Source organism: Oratosquilla oratoria, chromosome 33 (genome assembly GCF_046742065.1).
Source record: "Oratosquilla oratoria isolate Oo_2021 chromosome 33, ASM4674206v1, whole genome shotgun sequence".
Taxonomy (NCBI): Eukaryota; Metazoa; Arthropoda; class Malacostraca; order Stomatopoda; family Squillidae; genus Oratosquilla; species Oratosquilla oratoria.
In genome coordinates, this window is record NC_134809.1 from 44,314,483 (window position 1) to 44,327,912 (window position 13,430).

The 13,430-nt window shown below is 44.3% G+C and overlaps 1 protein-coding gene across 1 annotated transcript in view; it reads left to right on the forward strand.

Moving 5' to 3' along the window:
* The first annotated feature begins 412 nt into the window (after positions 1-412).
* LOC143017870 (uncharacterized) overlaps positions 413-13,430 on the forward strand; it is a 66,613-nt gene continuing 53,595 nt past the window's right edge. Inside the window, exon 1 of the mRNA XM_076172871.1 lies at positions 413-463. The gene's annotated coding sequence lies outside the window, so the exon portion shown is untranslated. The remainder of the gene's footprint in view (positions 464-13,430) is intronic.

Below are 13,430 nucleotides of genomic sequence, written 5' to 3' on the forward strand. Positions count from 1 at the left end.
GAAGTGTTGGTGGGTAGGTGGAGGGGAATCGACAGTCGGTGTGTGATGTTCGAGATTTGTTTATTTTCCCCGAAACAGGTGTAGCAGGTGATACGTATCTTGTCATCGAGCAAATGACCGTGGTCCTGCTGGGGTGCTAGCGAACGCGGTTTATGAAGACGTTTCTGAAGGTGTCTGGCTGTGGGCGCTGCAGACCGTGGGTGCAGAGTTGCTGACTGTAAGGGAAAGGAAGGAGGGAGGGAGGAAGGGAGGGCGTGTGGGGGGAGTTGGCGTTTGTCGAGGGAAAGTGGGGGACGGGAGGGAGAGGGAGAGTGCACATGGAGGTGGGGAAGCGGTGGGTGGGGGGGGTGGCGAAGGGGGCAGGGCCCTCGACGGTGAGTGTCGGTAGACGAGGGTCAGTAGACCTGTCAGCCCTGCGCAGTGCAGACGGCGGGTGGACCGTATTGCGTTCCGGTAGCACGGTGTAGGTTCCGGTTCAATCTTCCTCTTCTCGACGCTCCCAATGCTAGGACTAGACTGCCGGGGGACGCAGGAGAGTGGATGGTGGTGGTTGAGTGTGCCGGTTCTTTGGATTAAATAGGCAGGCTCAGTGTCGTCAGATGTATGTATATGTAAAAATGGTAACTTAGTGAATACAGTTTTACCTCAATTCGACTTTACTTCTAATGAATGAAATGTTTTTCCGGACAACGTTAGCTAGGAAAATAGGCTAAAGGACAACTATTTCTGCAGGGTGGCAAAAAAGAGAAGATTTCTGGTTCACTGGAAGAGGATAGCGGGAACTTGTGCAAAAGACCGTCGATAACTGTTCCTCTCTTCCGCTCTTCTTCTCGCCCACACGCGGCTCCTGCAATCCGCTCGTTACTATCCGTGGTGCAAGCCTTGGTGTTAAAGCAAGTATGATCTGACTATAGATACTCGGCTCTATAGATATCGACGTTCGGATCGTGGTACAAACGCGCGCTTGCGTCAGCGCCTGTGCAGATAGGTGGGCGCGCGATTATAACCGCCTCTTGCCTGCCCGGCATAGCCTAGCTTGCCTAAGCATGCCTTCCTTCCTTCCTGCCTTATCATGTACCACCTCTGGAACTAGGGAGGGGCCGGGCTGGTTAAGAAAGGCTTCGGTTAGGGTCAAGTCCCTCGTAAAGAAAGAGTTGTGATGGTCACACACATCATCGAGGAATCGATTGGCAGGACCTGCCACTGTTCCAGCTAGGTTGGGTACTGAATGTCAGCAAGCATGTGGTAGTGGCGGTCTCCGCTGTTCCTGCTTCTTCGGCGATGTCACATGTTCAACTGAGTGCAGCAGCATCTGTGCCTTCTCACACTCTGGGCGTATGCAGTTGCCAGTTCGTGAAGAGGCTTGGCACAGAGGAGGAACCAAAGAACTAGACAGGGAGACTGGATGCTGCTGCTGCTGCTGCTGCCGCTGCCGGTGGTGGTGGTTTTGGTGCTATGGTTAAGCGTGGGTGGGTAGGTGGTGGTGGGCTGGTGTTACCATCGCCGCCACTGCTGCCGACTTCCCCAGTTGCCATGACGACGCGGTTTGCGGCCAGCCGGCCAACCGACCGGCCGACTCAGAAGCTCAAGGGCCTCTTTTCCATGCTTGCTTGGTTGTCTGATGCTTATGGAGTAGTGGATTGGGAGAATGGCTGCTGTGTGAAGAAAGAGGGAAGGTTGGGTGGTGGGGGTAAGTGGTACGGTGGACAAAATGAGTAATTGGCTAAGGGTTGGTGAGGAAGGACACCGTGCACAGTATAGTGTAGATAAATTGGGTGGGGACAATAGCGAAGGCGATGGTGACCAGCAGCTGGTGTCAACATTAGGAGCAGCAACATGTTTAGTCTGCCTCAAGTCTGCTGAGGTTGGCAGTCGGCTCGTTCTTTCTGTTGATGTATCTATGTGCAGTATATAACTCTCTCTCTCTCTCTCTCTATTTGCTGATTCAGCCTTGAACCACGAACGTTTTTCGTGCCCCCCCTCCTCCCCAACCCACCTCGTCTCTGGCCCCTCCACACCTCGCCCCACTTCATCCCCTTTCCCTCCAACCTAATCGCTGTATCTTCCCTCATATCCCCGCTATCCTCCGCCTCTCCTCCTCTTTTCCCTTTCCCATTCATCCCCCTACTCTCCTTCCCAGCTGTCTTCCCCTTTCCCCCTCATCTTCCTCCCTTCATCACATTACCTGTTTTCCTTTTATTTTCCTTCTCTTCCATCTTCTCCCCATACCAACTCTCATTTGTTTCTCTCCCCCTCTTTCCACACCTCTGCCCTCCCCATACCTCTTTTACCCCTTTTCTCACCTCTTCTCGTATCCTTATTTCTCTTCCCACCCTTCATTTTCATATTTCCCCTCTCCCGTAATCCTCCCCGCCCTCTCTTTTCCCTTCCCCTTCTCACTTTTGACTCGTCCCCTTCCTCCTCCTCCTCCTCTCCCTCTATTCCTCTCGTTCCCTCTCCTCTCTCCCCCTTTTCCTCTCGTTCCCTCCTCTCTTTTTCTCGCCTCCCCAATTCTCGAATCCCCTGTCCCTTCTCCCCTTCTTTTCCTCGCATACATCCCCTCCAGGGTCAGAGCAAGGTCCATATAGTATAGGTCAACGCACGCGCAGGTTCCAAATACCCAGCGGGGGAAGTGGGGGGTTAGTGACGTCACTGGGTGCATTCGGCGTGATCTGTCAGGTGTCTCTCTCCTCCTCCTCCCCCTCCCCATGGCTCCCGTTCTCTCTCTCTCTCTCTCTCTGCTCCCGCTCTCTCTCTCTCTCTCTCTCTCTCGGCCTTACTCTCGCTCTCTTTTTCTACTCCCGCTCTCTCTCTCTCTTATAATAATAATTAGTATTACTACTATTATTAACTTTAATTGGAGATCTGGCTCCCCAGACGGGCATAGGGAGACAGATCTTCAGATGAGCACATCTGGGGAGGTAGGTCTTCACATGATCCCAGGGACTTGACATGACTTTAGATGCGAATATAACCCCGCCTTCGGATCTGACCTGGGGACAGCTGTGCAAGGTCACATCTTGCCAGTTTACTATGAGGGTGGAATTTCTTTACATGGGTGTTCTAGGGAAACAGATCTTCACATGATCCATATAATAATCATTGCTATTTTCTTGCAATACTGGTGGACCTGTGTCTGATGGTAAATGTAACGATGGAACTGCACCAGGCTTGAATGCTATACAACTTGGAGGCACCGGTATTCCAAGGAGTTCGAATTTCATATTTCTCTGAAATGCTGATTGTTCAAAATGTTTGCTGCATAAACGTTGAGTCAGTGGGTTTATGTGGTCTTTTCTCCCACACAGCTGAATCCAGCGATTTTGGGTTTCTTTATCTTTTGGAAACCGAAAATAATGAACATTTGATTTCCCTTTCACTCGAAAATTAGCACAGCTACGCACGGCGCAAGACGGCATTGTGATACTACATGAACGGTGAGGATAAGTAGGCAGAGAAGTGTGACCTTGTCCCGTTCAGTGGCAAGCACAGATTGACACACGCTCCCGCGTTTAACCCCTACTGCACCCGTTGACGTCACGGATGCGCAGAACACAGGAAAAAACGGAGCGCTCGTGGGTTGACCTATACTATATAGACCTTGGGTCAGAGGAGGGGATTAAGGGAGTTAGTGACGGAGTTTGGGAAGATATGCAATAGGAAAAGGTTGAAGGATCCGGCTAAAAGTAAGATGATTATGTACCAGGGGAGAGGGTGGCAGGACTCCAGCCTCTCTCCTTAAAGGAGAGAGGCTGGAGGAAGTGGAGGCTTTGGGTATTTGGGGTCGCGTGTAGCAGGGAAGGGAGGAGTGGAGGTAGAGGTAAATTGTAGATTAAGAGAAGCAAGTAAATCGCTTGGGGAGTGAAAAAGTGTTATGAGAAATAGGTGCCTGGGAAAATGGGGTGCAGAGATTGTATGAAGAGCTGATTGCGCCGACGGCTTTGTATGGTACAGAGACGTGGAATTTAAAGAAGCAGGAAAAGTTTGAATGTTTGAGATTAGATGTCTAGAGGAGAGCGGGGGTGAAAAAGGAGATGCCAGATAGGGATTATAAAAGAGTATTGGGATGGTTTGGGCACGCGGAAAGAATGAATGAGGAAATATTAGTAAAATATGTGTGGAAGGTAGAGGTGGAGAGAGTGAACATGAGGGGACGACCAAGGATGATATGGATGGGGTAAAGGGGCATTGGGAAAGAGGGGGAATATATGTTGAGGAAGGACGGGAGAATACAGAAGATAAAGGTGAGTGGAGAATGGTTATATATGGATGATGCTGTGATGCATGGAAGTGGGTGGGTGGGGGATGGTATGTGTGAATAATATTTTGACGCAGCCCGAAGGGATTTTTCCCAGTCTTCACTTTTTCTGCATGAGGGGACGGAGAGGGGGGTCGCCGATTAAGTGAAGCGGCCTTGCTGTGGATGTGCTGTGTCTTGCTATATTGCTTCTGACCCAGCGCAGTGAGCAGGAGACTGGGATGACCCGTCATCCACTAGGACCCAAGGTGAGAGAGAGGAAAGGGAGGGTGGAGGGGAGTGGGTGCCTATTGACTTAGCTAACTCCCTTATAAATTGGGAAAATCCCTTGGTGTATAGATAGATAAATTGACATCCTTTTCCATCCACTCTACCGCATCCCCTGACCCTCCCTCTTTTTGCATCTCCTCACATCTCTGTCCTGTGTCCTCTTATCACCACTTCTTCCTTCCTCTATATTTTTCTTCCTTTATCTTTTCCTACTCGGTTATCTCGCCTGTTTCTCCCTCTCCTTTCTTCTTCCTACTCCTCTTTTCTCTCTCCTCCGCTGTCCTTTTTCCTCTCTCCTCCGCTGTCCTCTTTCCTCTCTCCTCCGCTGTCCTCTTTCTTCTTTGACTGGCGTTACTATTATCGTTGCCCATGCCCTCACCGTCTCCATGTGTTACTGTGAGGGGTTGTTGAAGCACATTTTAGCGCGCCTTATGGTGGGTTTGGGATATTGGTGGGCCTAAATAATTAATATTGGCCTATAGTTACCCCGTATTGAGAGTGCAAGCTCCTAGAGGCGTGTGGTACCACGACAGTCGCCATTGGGTGTTAGTGTATTGTATTGTGCGTTCAACGTACCAACCAACACTTGGTGTTGAGCTCGGAGTCGTTGAGATTGGAGGTTTCCGAAATTGGTAAAACGCACGGGAAAGAGAGATCAGCAAAGGCTACAGCTCCTTCAAGCAGGTCGGTAGGTAGATAGATTTAAAGTTTAGCCTCCCCCCTAAAGCGATAACACTCGCTACATTACTTACACTGCATACGTACCTCGCCTTTCTCCTTCCTCTGCCCTCACCACAGCTTGCTCCAACCCTCACCGCTCTTCCTTCCCCTCGGCTCCTGTCAACACGCACTCTTCCCCTCACCTGTTTTCTTCTCCCAACTCCCCCTCTTATCTCTCTTCCCTTCTTACCCTCTACACACTCGCCCATTCCTCCGCTCTGCTACCCTTCCCCTGTCATCCTTCTTCCATCTTTCCCAATGACGCTGTCTCTTTCCCTCTCCTCCCCCCCATTCTCTCATCCATTCCCTCCTCCCCTCCTGTCCCCTTTGGCCCTGTTTCTCCCTCAGTCTCCTCTCTCTACCTCCCCCATCCATACCTCCCCTTCCTCCCTCCCCACCCCTTCTTTTCGCCTTTCCCATCTCTCCTCCCCTCCCATCCCATCCCCTCACTTCTCACCACTCTCCCCCCACCTTCTTTTCATTCATCCCCATCCCTCTCCTCCCCTTTCCCCCATCTCTGTTTTTCTCCTCCCTTTCACTGCCCTCTACTCCACCCTCTTCTCTTTCCTCACCACTCCCTCTACAGTATTTCCCCTCCCTCCCTAGTTCTTTCTTCACCTCTCCCCTATTTCCCCATCCCTCTCTTCTCCCCCCCTCACTCTTCCTTCCCCTCCTCCCCTCACTCTCATCACTCCCTCAGGGATGATATGTATACGCCACCATATACATGATGAGTAATATCACTCACTGTCCGCCGACGGTCAGGCACCACTCTCGCTGACTAAGCAACTGCCGACAAAGCACTTCCTGCAGGTGTCACCAACACACACACGAACACACTCATAAGTGCAGTCAACCTCTAACTCACAAAACACACGACAACCAAATAATAAGGAACCCTTCCCCCCTGGAAATATTATATACTGTAAACAACATATAACTAGTAATTAAGAACATGATAGTTTATTTGCGGGAAACCAAACATTCCCAGTATAAGCCGTATAAATAGGTTTGCTGGCGACAGGCCCCTGCAAGCGGTTTTGTTTAATCTCCTTGCCCATCTTCAAACCCTGTCAACACTCTTTTCTATTTGGAGGTGCAACTCCTGACTGGGCCCAGTATCTACTACATTTTAACTTTGAGGTTATTTCCTCCACATCCTCACATAAGAGTTGACAACCGGTGACTTCCCCTCCCTTCCACTATAAGCCAGTGACACATAATCCCACACTAATACAACATAGTATCTAATATTTCATTGGCAATAGTGTTTCTTTACTTGGGGATAATGCACCAAAGAAATGGAGTTATGAATGTGGTAAGAGGAAAGGTTACCAGGAACAGAGGAATAAAAGTGCTAATATACCTTGTCTGACATGTGACTGCAACCTTCTTATGATGCCCATTTCAAATAACATACTGTATACTAGTAATGGAATAACTGACAATGACAAATTGACCCAAATAAGTGACTTCAGCAGTGAGGAAAGGAAAAGCAAACCACATATTGATATCAGTTACCACACTATCTGCAGTTGGGCAAGCCACCAAGATGTAGATAAAATGTGTTAACCTCTTCAGTAGGAGTCACATTTTCATGCGCAGCATCAGCTGCCATATGTACAATGCATCACACTATTCACATAATATAGTCACTGCTCTATTGCTCATTCTCATTTACTCTGAGTAATCATAGTCACAGAAAACATTATCAAACCAGTGTATAGAATCCAGGCTAACTCGTGTACAACTACAAAAAAAATATATAATCAAGACGCCGACGTCAGCATCCTCGTGTCCCACTTGCATCTCATGACACTTACAAAGGCATCTAGGCATCATTGTACGGAAGTGGTGACGAGTAAACAATGTCAACTTGCGACCCATTTTTAAAGGTTTTGTTAGAGGACGATGTCCCTGGGGACAGGATCAACATTCAACATATTGACGCCTCCAACATTCAATTGAAATGTTAGTTGGAGTGTCAAGGACTAAAAAATAGTGGAAACAAGGCCGAACTTGTGGAAATGTAGTCTATTTTTCAAGGCATCAGTCTGGCTAGGTGGACTATCCTTTTGAGTTTGAGGGAGAGGGGTTTCGAAGGGATGGATATCAGGGTGTCATGCAGCTATGCATTCTTTCAGTTTGTTGATTGATGGAGTAGTTAGTGATATAATTATGTAGATGCTTCTGGAGGCTGGTGTCTGGTGGATGTGGCGGAAGAGAAGAGAGTATTTGTGTGCAATACAGACGCTCCTCAACTTACGTTTTAGTTACGTTCCGAACGTAAGTTGAAAATGAACGTAAGTTGTTACTGTACTATACATCCGTAAATTCTATTACCGTATCTTACAAAACACCCCTAAATAATTAATTATACACATAACATTGTAAAATAATAACATTAATTTCAAATAAATTAAATTCAAGCAACATAAATTGAGATGGTGGAGGAGGAGGAGGCAAGGCACTTTCAGTCTGTCGTTTGTGCAATGTAAACAATGGACGCAGCGTCATGCGTAAGTATCGTTTGAACTACGGAGAGCGCGCTAAACTAAAAAATTCACTTTTTTTCAGTTCAAACGTAAAATCGAAAAAACGTAAAAAGAATGAACGTAAGTAGAGGAGCGTCTGTATAGGTATAGTGTTGTTTTGAAGTTTCCTGGCATGTGTGGGTGTTCTGCTATATAGTATAGTGGGTGTGCTTTATTTGTGTACCTCTCATGTCAACGTGATCCTTGACTTTGAGGACTTTCATTTCATGATATAAATGGTCTGTAAGTGTTGTATTTTTGTAGCCTGTAATTGTCTTTTAGGGTTTTTTTATGGTCTGAAGGGTGTGTTTTAGGGCTTGCATAATTCATCACCAAGTGTATGCATACTAATACATTATAGAAAATACTGAAGTATTAGTTTCTTTGTTTTGTCCAAATGTTGTTCCTGCAATTGAATTAAGCATGTTAAGTCTAGGTGTGCATTTAGTCCTTATGTTTGTGATGTGTTGTTTGAATGACATGGATGTACTAAGAATTTTAGGTGTATGTGTGTGTGGTATGAGAAGTGGGAAGCAAACTTCAACATTAAGAAATGCAGCATAATGGAGCTCAGAAAAGTAAAAAAGAATATCAGGACAATATACAATTGGAACAAAGGAAGTGGGATCTGAAAATGACCTGGGAGTAATTATCTCAAATGACTTGTCCCCTGATAAATAAATGAAAAAAATCGGAGAATCCTACATCTTGCTAAGATCAATAAAAGTGGCTTTTACCTATTTAGACGAAGAAATGATAAAGAAAATATTTAGTCACACTAATAAGGCCTAGACTGGAGTATGCTGCAACACTGTGGTCACCCAGTACCAAAAAGAATATAAAGAAATTTGAAAGAATCTAGAGAGCAACCACGAAAATGGCTCCAACTCTTTCAAACCTGTCATATGAGGAGAGATTGGCTAAATTGAAATTACCAACTTTGGAACAGAGAAGAGAGGTGACCTACTGACCATCAACAGAATCATGAAAGGCATGGAAGTCCTTGATAGAGAGGATTTATTAAAATGGGACGAGAAACACAAGAGGACATGAAAACAAAAATCAGAATAGTTATAGAAGAAACCTGAAAAAAAATCCACACAAAGTGGTAAACATCTGGAACAAACTGGACGAAATAAGTGTGTGCAAAAACCATACACGAATTTAAGAGCAAACTAAACACTTAGATACAAAGATTGGACACCGCAAGCATAGCTCCCCTTCCTGTAAGATACAACTAGGTCAGTGGTTCTCAAACTCTTCGTTCTAACAGAACCCTTTCACATTTGCTAGTACTTGGTGGAACCCCCAATAAAAAATATTTTGACACTTAAAAAAATTTAAGACTAACCGTCACCAACACAATAGTCATACACTCGTAGTCTCTTGCCCTCTCTCCTCAAATGCACAAAGATTTCGTCACTTCTATATTTCATTTTATTCATTCCTGTTCAAGTAAATAAATAATTATAATTTTTTGCCATGGAACCCTTGAAAGGTCTTCATGGAACCCAGTTTGAGAACCACTGAACTAGGTAAATACACACACACAGTATGCGGCGACATTGTGGTCCCCCAGTACCAAAAAGAATATAAAGAAAATAGAAAGAATCCAAAGAGCAGCTACAAAAATGGCACCTGCACTTGCAAACCTATCATACAAGGAGAGATTGGCTAAACTGGAGTTACCGACACTGGAGCAAAGAAGAGAGAGAGGTGACCTATTGACCATCTACAGAATCATGAAAGGCACAGAGATACTTGATATAGAGGACTTACTTAACTGGGACAAGAGAAACACAAGAGGACATGGAAAGAAAATAAAATAATATAGCTATAGAAGAGAACTGAAGAAAAACAGTTTTCCACATAGAGTTTTGGACACTTGGAACAAACTGGATAATGAAATAGTATGCACAAAAACCATTCATGAGTTTAAAAGCAAACTAGACACTGCGAGATACAATGGTGGGACACCACGAGCATAGCTCCCCTTCCCGCAAAATACAACTAGGTAAATACACATATATATATAAGTGAAAAACTAAAGGGTAAACATAAAGTAGTGAAATTGCGTGAAGGAGATAAAGAATATATAGATGACACAGAGATGGCAGAAGTTATGATAAGACATTTTAGATGTTTTTACAATCGAAAGCTCACAATCTTGGGAAGATGGACAACAACAAAGATCATCCACAATGAAAGAAATAAAGGTAACACAAAAAGAAATAAGAGACCAGATAAAAAACCTAGATGTCAGGAAATTGCATGGACCAGATGGAATTGCAAATTGGATACTGACAGATAAACTATACAAGATAAATGACTTCTCACTCAAAGAGGGAAAGGTCCTGCAAGATTGGAAAGATGCAAACATAGTACCAATATATACATACATATACCAAGGCTTTTTCCCCCTTTCAAGGGAGGTAGCCAAAAAGGGAAAGGCATAAAAACACTTCCACCCATTTCATCCCTAAATACACTCCACACCCCTCCCACCCTCCCTCTCATCTGAGCACCTCCTGGATGACGGGTCATCCCTGCACCTTGCCCACCGCCCTGGGTCAGAAGCAGTGTCGCAAGACAGCACATCCACAGCAAGGCCGCTTCATTTAATCGGTGACCTCCCCTCACCGTCCCCCCGTGCATATAAGGAGAGGACGGGGAGAAATCCCTTCGGGCTGCGTCAAAATTTACTCACACATACTACCCCCCGCCCATTCCTCCTCATGCAATCACAACATCATCCATATACAACCATTCTCCACTCACCTCTGTCTTCCGTCCTCTCCCTTCCTTCCTCAACAGACACCCCCCTCTTCCCCAAAGCCCCCTTCACCCCATCCACCCACCTCATCCTAGGACGTCCCCTCATGTTCACTCCCTCCACATCTGCCTTCCATACCTCTTTTACTAGTCTTTCTTCACTCATTCTTTCCATGTGTCCAAACCATCCTAATATTCTTTCATCAACCCTATCTCCCAGCTCCTTTTTCACCCCTGTTCTCCTCCTCACCTCCTCATTTCTCACTCTATCCAGCCTAGTAACCCCCACCATACTTCTCAGACACCTCATCTCAAACACATTCAAACTCCTTCTCTCTTCTTCTCTTATGTTCCACATTTCTGCCCCATACAGTGCTGTTGGCACAATCACTCCTTCATACAGTCTCCTCTTCGCATCCATTCCTAAATGTCTATTCCTCATTACACTCTTTAATCCACCAAGGCATTTACTCGCTTCTCTCAATCTACATTCCACCTCCACCTTCACTCCACCTTTTCCTGCTACACTTGCACCCAAGTATCTAAAACTATCCACTTCCTCCAGTCGCTCTCCCTTAATGTTCGCCTACAAACTTCAGACCAGTATCCCTTACAAGCACAGTAGCAAAAATATGCTAAAAGGTCATCAGAAACAAATGGACCAAACACTTGGAAGAAAATAAAATAAACCCCAAACAATTTGGCTTTAGAAGTGGAAGATCATGCACCACAAACCTAATCTGCTTTTACTCGAGATTGAGATAATACAAGAAAGAGATGGCTGGGCAGATTGCATATTTTTGGATTTGCAGAAGGCATTTGACAAAGTACCACACAAAAAATTAATGAGAAAAATTGAAATAATAGGTAAACTGCTGGAATGGATGAAGGATTTCTTAAGTGGGAGAAAAATGAGAGTGGTACATAAGAGACAAAAATTTGAACTGGGAAGATGTGAAAAGTGGTGTCCCACAAGGCTCTGTACTGACTCCTTTAATGTTTGCTATATATATATGAATGATATAGATAAGGGAGTAAACTGTTATATGAACTCCTTTACTGACGATGCCAAATTACTCAAGAGAGTAAGAACAGAAGAAGATTGCATATCGCTACAAGAAGACCTAGACAAAATATGGGAATGGAGTCGGAAAAGCAAGATGAATTTCAACATTAAAAAATATAGCATAATGGAATTTGGAAAAAGTAAAAATAGAGTATCGGGACAGCACAAAATTGTATGAAAATGAATACAGTACAAGGAAAATAGAAAGAATCCAAAGAGCAACGACAAAGATGGCCCCAACACTTTCAAAATTGACATAAGAACAAAGATTGTCTAAACTGGAACTACCAACCCTGTAACAAAGAAGAGAAAGAGGTGATCTATTAGTCATTTACAGAATCATGAAAGGCATGGAAGGCCTTGACAGAGAAGACTCGTTAAATTGAGATAGAAGAAAAACAAGGGGACACAAAAAGAAACTCAAAAAGGATAGTTATAGAAGAGATCTGAAAAAAACAGCTTTCCACACTAGATGTTGCAAGACACAAAGACTGGTCATCACGAGCATAGCTCCCCTTCTCGCATAATACAACTAGGTAAATACGCACACACAAAACTGAATTTACCAACTCTGGAACATACACAAAGAAGAGAAAGAAGTGACCTGCTGACCATCTACATAATCATGAAAGGCATGGAAGTCCTTGATAGAGAGGACTTAGAGAAATACAAGGGGACATGAAAAGAAACTCAAAAAGGACAGTTATAGAAGAGACCTGAAAAAAGAAAGTTTTCCACACAGCAGTGATGTCTGGAAGAAACTGGACCAAACATTAGTGTTTGCAAAAACTATACACGAATTTGAGTAAACTAGACACTGAGAAAGACAGGACACCATGAGCATAGCTCCCCTTCCCGTAGAATACAACTAGGTAAATATACACACACACACATGTGTGTGTGTGTGTATACTGGTAGCTATATACATTACTTATGGACAGAATCACCATACACCCCTGATCTAATGTCTCATCTCTCCCCTCTGTTATCCTCTTCTCCCCCTTCTCTTCCTCTCTCCGTTTTCCTTCTCTTTTCTTTTTGTCTCTTCTCTCATCCCTGCCACACCATTTGTTCCTAAATTTCAAACATGACAAGAGAAAGGGAGTTGGACTTGTTGTGAGAGGAAGTTAAAGGGAATGAAATCCATGAAACCTTACCACATTTTTTGAAATGTTAATTCTAATTTTAAATTGAATATATGTTGTGTGATAGAATAATCAAAGATATATGGAATACAATAAACCATACAAAAAAAATATTGCAGAAAGATATTTGGGGTATCTTACACAACTGAGATTGCCTCACCCCTAAGGACATTTACAAGATGTTAGAGTGGTGACTACAAAAATTTTGGTTTGTAGACTTTTCAATTTCAATAATAAGTAATCATATTTGCCATGAACTTCATTAACTGAAAACCTGCAGCCCCTCTGTAACTGGCAACAGTCCTTACACCTTCCCACAAATCTCTATGGGAAGAAAACTTGGAATGTTTTCTGTGTTGTAGTAGTGTTGTTTCTATCACCAGCTGAAAATAGAAAGCTGATGGGAGCAGTTGATAGCTCTCAGTTCTCCATGTGTGAAAAGGTATAAGGAATACAGTTAAAATTGACAGAGATCTTGGTTGAAAATGAGAAGCTTCACTCTCCATTTTGTAGGGCCACTATGAACAACCAGTCATTTCCCCTCTTTCAATTTCAATCCTTTTTATTATGGAAATTGTTTTGTGAAATATGAATTTAAATCTGAATGTATTCTTTGGGTTTCAAAAATGTTGGGTTTTTATTTTCAGTCACTGCTCTGTGCAGTG